At 42.9% G+C, this 12,027-nt stretch overlaps 1 protein-coding gene across 3 annotated transcripts in view; it reads right to left on the minus strand.

The window, feature by feature from the left end:
- The window catches only part of MFSD6 (major facilitator superfamily domain containing 6), a 538,131-nt gene that overhangs the window by 397,782 nt on the left and 128,322 nt on the right, over positions 1-12,027 (minus strand). The gene's annotated exons all lie outside the window — the stretch shown is intronic.

Here is a 12,027-nt window from a genome sequence, read left to right on the forward strand (position 1 = left end):
GCTGAATCTCCCGGGGAGCGGGTGACTCAGGTTGTACTGCAGGCACGAGAACACCCGTGGGGCGGGTGACCCAGACTGTACAGTAGCCTAGGAGATACAATAATACTACAAAGACAGATACCCCAAGAGAGCAGGTAATTAGGGCTGTACTACAGCTTAACAGAACTGTTCCACCAGAGGAGCCGGTGTAACTAGTACCTCACCAGTGACGAGGGCCCACTGGTGAGTAGAATGGTCAGGCAGGCAAGGTTCGGCAACAGAGAGATACGTATCGGTATAGAATCGTGAGACAAGAGAGTAATCGGTAATCAGGCAGAGGTTCAGCAACAGGAAGGTACGTATCGGTATAGAATTGTGAGACAAGAGAGTAATCGGTAATCAGGCAGAGGTTCAGCAACAGGAAGGCAGATGGGCAGAAGTACAGGATCAGAAAACAGATTCAAAGTCAGAGTGCTAGCCAAAGTCGTACACAGGAGATCAATACAATAATAATATCCTAGCCTGGGTGTGAAATCCTTGGCATCAACACCCCGGAACTAGTCTAAACAAATAACAATAGTAAGACTGCAAATTCCTAAGCTTGGTGTGAAATCTGTAGCATCAACACCAGGTAACTACCTAAGGTCTGCGTGCTCACACGCAAGTATTCACGACAACAGACAAGGTAACAATGAAGCCCGGAGGCTTATGAAGCAGAGGAGATCCCACCAGCACGCCCCTCCGCATCTGCCAATCCTGGGCGCCGTTGGACTCCTCTGACGTCAGCCAACCAGCAGGTCAGCTGACGGGCTTCCTCCCCGCATAAAGGTCCCGTCTGTGCCCGCGCTCTAAGGTGAGCTCCTGGCTGAAAGAACGTTCCACCCATGGCGTCCTGGACGCCGAGCGGACGGATGGGCGCATGGAGGCAGCTGCGGCGGCGGTGCTGTTCGCCGCAGCTGCCTCGGATATTACACTCCTTCACCTCAATCCCAGGAAGAAGACGACTTATGAACACTGTGGTAACTTTCTTAAGTTCATGATTACCTAATGCACCCCAACTAACTGCTGCACTTCAAGAGATATCCTCTACCCCCCCAGATTACCTGCTTGAGTCTGTCTACACCCACTTATGTATGCACCTACTGCTTAGATCACCCTCTCTCAGAAACATCCCAGAGAGGTAGATGACAGTCTTAACCCGCAGACTCTTCCTAAACTCATGGAACATATTTTCTTAACCCCTTCATTGAAACACTTATAAATTTCCTCCCCTGAACTTCGCCTTCAAGGGTAACAATGTTACATAATCCGAATGTACCCTAGACCACAGCAACCTAACAGGAACTACCCTCCAGTACTCAATCTTAATACTAGATCACCAAACTGATCGATTCGTGTTGTATGTAAAAATAACCATACTGCTTTCCTAAACAGGCACAATTTAGAGACTTAAGCAATGGTTAATTTACTTCGGTAGTTTCTGTTCTAGATATGCTTCAACGTTGAGGTGTACAAAATGCTTTTCTATCTCATTTAGTAATCTATGGTAGAGTTTAAGTTAAACCCTCACGAAAGGCCTGTTGCATTTTATATCTTGGTAATCCTATTCTTGTTATATTGTGCTACCATATATGGTTCCTCTGGAGGCAAATAGATAACAGAAATGATCTGCTAGAGAACTACTCTCTTAACTACTAGCTCCTAGGCCAAGGGGGCTGGTGGACAAAGAGTACTCTATTCTTGCTACCTCTGACTAATTTGTTATACCTCCCCTACTAGTGCACATCTCTGCCATCAACTGACTCTTATCGGACTTAGCACTCAGTCAGTACCTTAGTTCGTCTGACTGATCCGAATGTATCTTAGGGTCCCTAGCCCTACTATTATACTCTTAGGGTTTATCCTGTTTAGGCTGCCCTGCCACTTTTTCAAATCGGTGATGGCCTCCACATCACCTAACCATGAAACTAATGTCACCTGGAAAATTTGCTCAAATAATGTTCATGGTCTTAATATCCCACAGAAGCGGTCTCAACTCCTAGACAAACTTCATAATGAAGGGGTCACCATAGCTTTACTACAAGAGACCCATTTTAAGACAGACTCGGTACCCAGATTATGTGACAGACACTACAGGGAGTGCAGAATTATTAGGCAAATGAGTATTTTGACCACATCATCCTCTTTATGCATGTTGTCTTACTCCAAGCTGTATAGGCTCGAACGCTTACTACCAATTAAGCATATTAGGTGATGTGCATCTCTGTAATGAGAAGGGGTGTAGTCTAATGACATCAACACCCTATATCAGGGTGTGCTTAATTATTAGGCAACTTCCTTTCCTTTGGCAAAATGGGTCAAAAGAAGGACTTGACAGGCTCAGAAAAGTAAAAAATAGTGAGATATCGTGCAAAGGGATGCAGCACTCTTAAAATTGCAAAGCTTCTGAAGCGTGATCATCGAACAATCAAGTGTTTCATTCAAAATAGTCAACAGGGTCGCAAGAAGCGTGTGGACAAGCCAAGGTGCAAAATAACTGCCCATGAACTGAGAAAAGTCAAGCGTGCAGCTGCCAAGATGCCACTTGCCACCAGTTTGGCCATATTTCAGAGCTGCAACATCATTGGAGTGCCCAAAAGCACAAGGTGTGCAATACTCAGAGACATGGCCAAGGTAAGAAAGGTTGAAAGACGACCACCACTGAACAAGACACACAAGCTGAAATGTCAAGACTGGACCAAGAAATATCTCAAGACTGATTTTTCTAAGGTTTTATGGACTGATGAAATGAGAGTGAGTCTTGATGGGCCAGATGGATGGGCCCGTGGCTGGATTGGTAAAGGGCAGAGAGCTCCAGTCCGACTCAGACGCCAGCAAGGTGGAGGTGGAGTACTGGTTTGGGCAGGTATCATCAAATATGAGTTTGTGGAGCCTTTTCGGGTTGAGGATGGAGTCAAGCTCAACTCCCAGTCCTACTGCCAGTTTCTGGAAGACACCTTCTTCAAGCAGTGGTACAGGAAGAAGTCTGCATCCTTCAAGAAAAACATGATTTTCATGCAGGACAATGCTCCATCACACGCGTCCAAGTACTCCACAGTGTGGCTGGCAAGAAAGGGTATAAAAGAAGAAAAACTAATGACATGGCCTCCTTGTTCACCTGATCTGAACCCCATTGAGAACCTGTGGTGCATCATAAAATGTGAGATTTACATGGAGGGAAAACAGTACACCTCTCTCAACAGTGTCTGGGAGGCTGTGGTTGCTGCTGCACGCAATGTTGATGGTGAACAGATCAAAACACTGACAGAATCCATGGATGGCAGGCTTTTGAGTGTCCTTGCAAAGAAAGGTGGCTATATTGGTCACTGATTTGTTATTGTTTTGTTTTTGAATGTCAGAAATGTATATTTGTGAATGTTGAGATGTTATATTGGGTTCACTAGTAAAAATAAATAATTGAAATGGTTATATATTTGTTTTTTGCTAAGTTCCCTAATAATTATGCACATTAATAGTCACCTGCACACACAGATATCCCCATAAAATAGCTAAAACTAAAAACAAACTAAAAACTACTTTCAAAAATATTCAGCTTTGATATTAATGAGTTTTTTGGGTTCATTGAGAACATGGTTGTTCAATAATAAAAATATTCCTCAAAAATACAACTTGCCTAATAATTCTGCACTCCCTGTATGTCACCCACTACTATGCTTCTAATCCACAATCTAAAACCCAAGGAGTCTCCATCCTCATCAATAAAAACTGCTCTTTTCAAAAACAAGACATGATGATTGACCCCAAGGGTCGTTCTATTTTCTTAAAGGGAACCATTGGTACAAGGGATGTCACTGTTGCCAATCTATACGCCCCAAACGTGGGAAAGCTCAGCTTTCTCCTAAAAACCCTAAAGGCCTTACAAACTTTTGCCAAGGGGATAATACTGCTGGGAGGAGATCTAAACATTCCACTCCTACCTCTTATTGACACCTCCTCAGGCCACTCAACAATTACCTACAGGGCTCTCCGAGCCCTCAAGCTAAAAGAGCTTTCCCTTGTAGACGCCTGCCGTTTTTTCCACCCACAGGCAGAGACTACACCTATTACTCAAACTCAGCCCAAAGATACTCTAGAATAGACTATCTCTTCATCTCACAGGCGGACCTTGACTCAGTCCAGGGGGCCTCGATTGGCAACGTTGACATCTCTGAACATGCTCCAGTTTTTATGAACCTGACTTTCCCTATGCTTAGAAATAAACAATTTCACTGGAAACTTCACCCCCAACTGCTGACAGATCTGGAAGTACATGACACAATAGCTAAGACTATCTACTACTTTAGAGAACTATCACCTACTTTAGAGAAAATTCCATAGACGACACCTCACCTCTAACAGTTTGGGAGGCCCACAAAGTGGTGATCAGAGGAGAATTTCTCAGATTAGGAGCCCTCAAAAAAAAATAAAAAAAAAAAATAGCCAGATATAACCTCTTAACCTCTAGAATTCAAGAGCCTGAGCAGCAGCATAAGAAACACCTAATGCATTCCACTATGCAGGAACTCACCCGTCTGAGGGAAGAACTCCTGAATCACTTAAATAGTGAATGCAGACGTAAATACAGGCTCCAGACATGCTCCAGACCAAATTATTTTATGAATATGGCAACAAAGCTGGCCCACTCCTAGCTAGATTACTATGGAAGAAACAAGCTAGTTGCACCGTACACCAGATCAAAACTCCCAATGGAAAACTGCCACACTTACTCCGAAATTGCTAAATTATTTAGTGCCTACTACTCTCAACTAAACTCCAAACCTGATCCCTCTACCAAGCCATCTATACGTGAAGCTGAAGTTAAGAACTTTCTGTCCAAATTTGGTTTCTCCCCTATAGACCCAGAGCAAGCAAAAGAATAAGACAAAGATATCTCAACACTTGCGTTTATGGCTGTTAAAATGCAGAAGCCAGGTAAGAGCCCAGGCCCGGACCGTTTAACCTTGCAGTATTATAAGTTTTATGCTGCTGCTCTGGCCTCCCTTTCCTCAAAGCTTTCAACAAGCTTCCTGCTGGAACTACCCCCTCTCGCCAACTACTTCAGGCTTATATTACGGTTATTCCCAAAACTGGCAAAGACCTCAGCCTATGTCAAAATTATAGACCAATATCCCTGCTGAACTTGGATGGCAAGATATTAGCAAGAATATTGGCCGCCTGCTTACAAGAGGTGACTGCTGACAAAATAAAAAACGATCAAGTGGGATTTGTCACGGGCGGGGAAGCCCGAGACAACACTATCAAAGCAATTGGGATACACTCATGGCTCTCGGCTCTCCGTGGAGGGCACGTTCCTTTCCACGGATACCGAGAAAGCATTTGATAGGGTGGCTTGGGACTATATGTCTGCGGTCGTCTCCAACTTGGGGCTGGGCTCTGTCATGCAATCATGGATAGCACTTCTTTATTCAAACCCCTCTGGCTAGGGTCCTAGTGAACGGTAAACTATCAGATTCTTTTTGGCTAAAAAATGGGACCCGCCAAGGTTGTCCTCTTTCGCCTCTCAAATATGTGTTGACTCTGGAGCCCTTTCTCAATATGGTTAGAGTGGACCCAAATGTGAAGGGTGTATGCATTAATAAGACTGAATACAAAATTGCGGCTTTCGCAGATCTCTTATTTTTCATAACCAATCCTGAGTCATCTCTTCGCAACCTGTCAGCTTTTACATATTTTGGCACACTCTCAAACCTAAAAATTAACTATTCTAAATCTTTTGCTCTTAACATATCCTTAACAGCACAAACCCTAGAAAGTTGCCAACGGCCCTTTCCCTTTCAATGGGACCCAGAGTCGATAGCATACCTAGGAATTAAGCTACCATCCAAACTAGATGACTTGTTTAAACTTAACTACACTCCTTTGGCACAGAATTTAGGAAAGCTCCTAGAAGATTGGAGTTGTATTGCTTCTTTTTCATGGTTTGGCAGAGTTGCAGCAGCAAAGATGTCTATCCTTCCCAAATTCCTATATATCAGCCAAATACTCCAAAAACACCTTCCTCCCTCATACTTCAAAGACCTCCATAAACAACTGCACCAATTTATTTGGGCAAAGAAAAAACCCCACATAGCAGTACCTACACTAAGGAGATTAAAACTGGATGGGGGATTGGCCTTCCAAACTTCAGCACATATCACCTGGCCTCTAAACTTTCTAGAATAGTAGATTGGTCTAACCATGCAGAAACCAAGGGATGGGTGAATCTAGAACAAGCATTTGTGAAATCTGACATAGCTAGCTTACCATGGTGTCTCCTCCCAACAACATCCAAATCAGTCACCTGCCACCCTCTTATAAATGCTACTTTAACCACTTAATGCCATGCTGACTTATAAAAACGTCCTGCTGGAGCCTCTTAATGGCTCCAGGATGTTTTTATAAGTCAGACAGTGTTGCTGCCGCTGTGCGCGTGCAGGTGCTCGTGTGCATGTGCGCACTCCCGCCGATGCATGTGCATGCTCCCACGGGTGCACGTACATCCCTGTGCACGTGAAAATAGTGGAAAAAAAAACCACCAAAAAAAATACACCCTTATTTCCAAATGATGTATTGTCACCATACTTTGTACTAGGGACATAATTAAAATGCTGTGATAACCAGGACAAATAGGCAGAAAAAAATGTGTGGGTTTTATGTACAGTAGCAGTGTTTATATTAAAACCATAGGGGATTAAATTGGAGAAATAGTGTATTTTTTCATGTTTTCCTTGTATTTCCCTTTAAAATGCATAGAAAATAAAGTAATTACTGAAAACAAATATCAATCCCCAAAAGCCCAATTGGTGGTGAAAAAAAGATATAGATCATTTCATTATGATTAGTAGTGATTAAGCTATTGGCAAATGAAAGGGATGAGCACGGAAAGGTGAAAATCGCTCTTGTCCGTTAGGGTAAAAACCGCCTTGGGGTGAAGTGGTTAAAAGCCTTCCATAAAGCCTCCCAAAAATATTCCCTCTCCTTCCCCAGAGGGCCCATGACCCCACTTCTCCACAATCCTGATATTGTGCCGGGCCTAGATAGTGGTTTCCTGAAAGGGTGGGCTCCCCAACATTATCCCCGGATTTGAGATTTTTTAACCAATGGACGAATCGCCACTTACGAGTCCTGCAAAACTCTGACCTTTCCCACACCAATTCCTTTCTGGACATACCGTCAAATTGCCCACTACCTATCATCAATCAAACCATTATCTAATTTAGGGCATTCGTACACTCCCTTTTACCAGAACTGTAAATCCCAAAGCCCCCAACGCCATGTTACCTCCTGGCTTTATAATCTACTTAGCCCAGTTGACACCCAAATACTCCTTCCCTTCCAGAAGGAATGGCATCAAGTGTTGGGTAAGCAAATTTCTGACTCTTAATGGGAACAATTTTACCTGAAAGCACACAAATCCTCCTTCAATGTCCTTGCCCATTAACAAATTTCTTACCTCCTGGTATCGCACTCCAGCCAAGTTAAAAAAGATCTTTCCCACTTCCACACAAACCTGCTGGAAATGTCAGCAGCTCAATGCAGACTTGAAACACGTGGCCTGGAACTGCCCCAAAATACAGTCATACTGGACTGAAATCCATACGCTAATCACTGAAATTACTAGCTCCACCCTTCAGTTCACCCCTGAAACCTTATTACATGGCTCCACTGAATCCTTAAAAAACTACAAAAAATCTCAACTCAATTCCTTATAAACGCTGCCCGGTCTTTATTCCAAGTATGTGGAAGTCTGCAGCAGCCCCGACCATTACACAATGGATCCAGAGGGTTGAAAAAAAGGAAGGAAGTAGAGGAAAATATCCTTCTAGCCCAAGACAAAGCAGAAAAGATCACTCTTATCTGGGCCGCCTGGTACGAATTCCAAGATTCTGACACCTACAAACAAATTATGACTTCAATCACCTCAACTAAATTAAACAACCTAGGGCCACCTCCTCCTCATCCCCGAAATTTCTTACATGCTACACGAGAGCTGCCACTCTGCCACACCATGAACCCAGTGTGAGCTTTCTCAGGTTAAAATACCTCTATTAACCCGTTAAGCCTATTTCACCCATGGAGCTTCTGGGGACTTGTTTCTGAAGCTGTTCTAACATTTATGATATTGTATTATAATCGAATGTTCAAATCTCATTATGGTTTATATGAAGAAACACAGACATTAGTAGCACACTGTTGAACCTTAAACCACTAACTATGTTTGATATTTTACAAAACCTTTGATGTTTACCTGTTTATCTCTTCAGCTGGAAAATACTCAAAAATATGTTATGTACCTGCTCCCTTTTTTCACTTTCAAATTAACGCAATAAAAACTTATTGAAACAGAAACTCAGTATTTCCTCTTTGTTCTAAAATAATATTTACATCATATAATCTACTAGCATAGAAAAATTGTAGCAAAACAGCATTAAAACAGTTAAACACAGCACTTTCTTCTTCAATAGAAAGCTCCTTGCTTCAGTGGAAAACTTCTGGCCACATATGATGAGGTATTCAGCCAGTTGTGTGCTGACACTGATTTGCACAAAATGGGCTCTATTCACAAAACTTTACATACACTAATTATTTATCACCTAATTGATAAAAATAACCTTTTAGCACATTTACAAGCAAAATAATCACTCATAGTAAGTTGTTCCCGATTAACTTAATTTCAATATTACTTTTCTTACCTTAATTATATTGTATTTTTGCTCTTTGGAAGCTTAAACATGTAACATAGATAAGGTGAAAACAGAGGAAAACAGGTGAAAAAGCTTTGTGAATCATGCCCATTGTAGAACCAGAGAGAGCTGAAAAGTGATCACTGGATACATTAGAATATATTTATATAGCAGCTATGCAGTAAAAAGCAATGTCAGTTTTCAGACCAGATAAACCATACTTTGGAAATTTGCAATTTGTAAACAGACAATATTACTTCGAAGGGTTTTTAAAAATAATGAAAATGTACTTCATTTTTCTATGGGAAGGTGTATAATAGGGTATTTGGATCTGGTTTTACTTTTTGGCCACAAGATGGAGATACAGAGTTAGTGTGTTCTAAAAATAGAAACAGAACCAAGTGTTTGTATTTGTTTATATTTGTGTAAATACAGGGACTAGATACTCATGCTGGGAGAGGTGAAAAGGTTAATTGTGCACAAAAGCAAATATGAAAACGTTATGGGTAATAAAAAGTCAGAAAACAAATGTTTACTGAATGTTTTGTCAGAGTTTTATCCCACTTTAACCCCTTTCCAACCATCTAATGCCGATAGGCATTAGGAAGGTGGCTATCCCAAGTCCTGGGGGCAGAGATTAGCAGGGATCACGCGCACGATGCGCAAGCATCCCCGCTGAGTTACAGAGCGGAGTTCCGCAAACAACCTGCCTGCGGACGGCAGGCTGTAAAATCTGCGATCTAGTGTAGTGCTGTACGGGGGATCTCAGAGATGAAAAATAGCCATTTTTATATTAAAAAAAAAAAAAAAAAAACACTTAAATTATTTTTTTTTTTAAATGTCGCAGCAGCAATCAGATGCCACCATCAGAAAGCTCTTTTGGTGGCAAGAAAAGGGGGCAAGATTAATTTGTGTGCTAAGTTGTATGGCCCTGCAGCGAGCTGTTAAAGCTGCAGTGGCCTGAAGTGTAAAAAATGTTCACTAGGGGGGTGTAAGCCTGTGGACCTCAAGAAGTTAAGGCCTGACCACTTAGAAAATTCGACCCTATGTCTAATGGATTATGTTTTAGAGCATGCGGACAAAGGGGATCATTCTTGCATGTATGGTGGGCTCTGCCTCACAGGAGACCAAGGTTCGAATCTCAGCTCTACCTGTTATGTATGCCTGCACATATTCAGTGAGAAGACCTTAGGCAAGACTCCCCAACACTGCTACTGCCTATAGAGCACGTCCTATTGGCTCTGGCACTTTGAGTCCACCAGGAGAAAAGTGCAATATAAATGTTCTGGGTCTTGTCTTGTCCTAAAGTCCTTAAACCACTACTAATTACGCACAGTTTTCTGACAGAGTAATAGCAAGCTCTTGGAAATACTCCGCACTACCATTTTCTTCATTCAAATCTATTTTGAGCCATGCAGAGCCGGCCTTTGGGGGTGGCAAGTGGGGCAATCGCCCCAGGCCCCGCGCCTGAGGAGGCCCCGCACCCTCTGCAGTGCTGGGGAGAGCGGGCATAGTTGTTAAAACTCACGTGTCTTCACCGATGCTCACACTGTGAGTCACACAGCTACCATCTATTTCCTCTCCCGGCATCTGTATATTGGTAACAGCGCCCCCTATGATGACGTGACCGCATGTCACCACAGGGGGGCACTGTTACCAATACACAGATGCTGGGAGAGGAAATAGATGGTAGCTGTGACTCACAGTGTGAGCATCGGTAAAGACACGTGAGTTTTAACAACTATGCCCGCTCCCTACCGCTGCAGCCTTCTTGCTATCTAACCTGTAGTGCGGGGCACCTATCTAACCTATACTGCAGGCTGGCACCTATCTAATCTATACTGCATACTGGCACCTATCTAATCTATACTGCAGGCTGGCACCTATCTAATCTATACTGCAGGCTGGCACCTATCTAACCTATACTGCAGGCACCTATCTAACCTATACTGCAGGCTGGCACCTATCTAATCTATACTGCGGGCACCTACCTATCTAATCTATACTGCAGGCTAGAACCTATCTAATCTATACTGCATACTGGCACCTATCTAATCTATACTGCAGGCTGGCACCTATCTAACCTATACTGCAGGCTGGCACCTATCTAATCTATACTGCAGGCACCTATCTAACCTATACTGCAGCCACCTATCTAACCTATACTGCAGGCTAGCACCTATCTAATCTATACTGCAGGCTGGCACCTATCTAACCTATACTGCAGGCACCTATCTAACCTATACTGCAGGCTGGCACCCATCTATCTAATCTATACTGCAGGCACCTATCTAACCTATACTGCAGGCTGGCACCTATCTAATCTATACTGCAGGCACCTACCTATCAAATCTATACTGCAGGCTGGCACCTATCTAACCTATACTGCAGGCACCTATCTAATCTATACTGCAGCCACCTATCTAACCTATACTTCAGGCTGGCACCTATCTAATCTATACTGCGGGCACCTATCTAATCTATACTGCAGGTACCTATCTAATCTGTACTGCAGGCTGGCACCTATTTAATCTATACTGCAGGCTGGCACCTATCTAATATATACTGCGGGGTACCTACCTACCTATCTAATCTGTACTGCGGGGCACCTACCTATCTAACCTATACTGGAGGCACCTACCTATCTAACCTATACAGAGTGTGTGCTTCCACAACGTGTGTATCCACAGTATATGTCTCTAGGCCCCGCATATGACAGTCGCCCCAGGCCCCGCATATGACAGTCGCCCCAGGCCCCGCGTACTCTAAGGCCACCTCTGGAGCCATGCCTTCTGCTTCGATAGAATGAAGGATATATTACATGATATCCTTCTTAAATTTGATAAAGCATGGAAACCCTACTTCCTTAATTATTCTCACTGCACTCATCAGTTCCTAACAAAGGTATAATTGTGGTGCCCCCCTTCCTTCTCTTTCTCTTCCCTCCTCCTTACTAAAGCTGTGTACACACTTGAAAGATTAATGACAGATCACAGACCAATTTTACCACCTTCCATGTAGAATGAGAGCATACTCTACACAGTCTATTCTATTGAGCTGAACTCCCCATCAGATAAAAATATTTGCAAGATGCTCTACACAAAGATGCTGTACACATTCAACAGATCAGAATCTGCAAAACATCTGTTTCTGCAAAAGATCCGTTCCTGCAAAATGCATTCATAGTCTATGATATCTGCAGATCTCATACACACCTTGTTTAACAGACATTCATCTGCAGATCAGATCACCAGGATGGATCTTCAGATCTGCAGATGATTGTCTGATCTGCAGATGAATGTCTGTTAAACAAGGTGTGTATGAG

This window comes from Hyperolius riggenbachi, chromosome 7 (genome assembly GCF_040937935.1).
Source record: "Hyperolius riggenbachi isolate aHypRig1 chromosome 7, aHypRig1.pri, whole genome shotgun sequence".
In the NCBI taxonomy this organism is placed as follows: Eukaryota; Metazoa; Chordata; class Amphibia; order Anura; family Hyperoliidae; genus Hyperolius; species Hyperolius riggenbachi.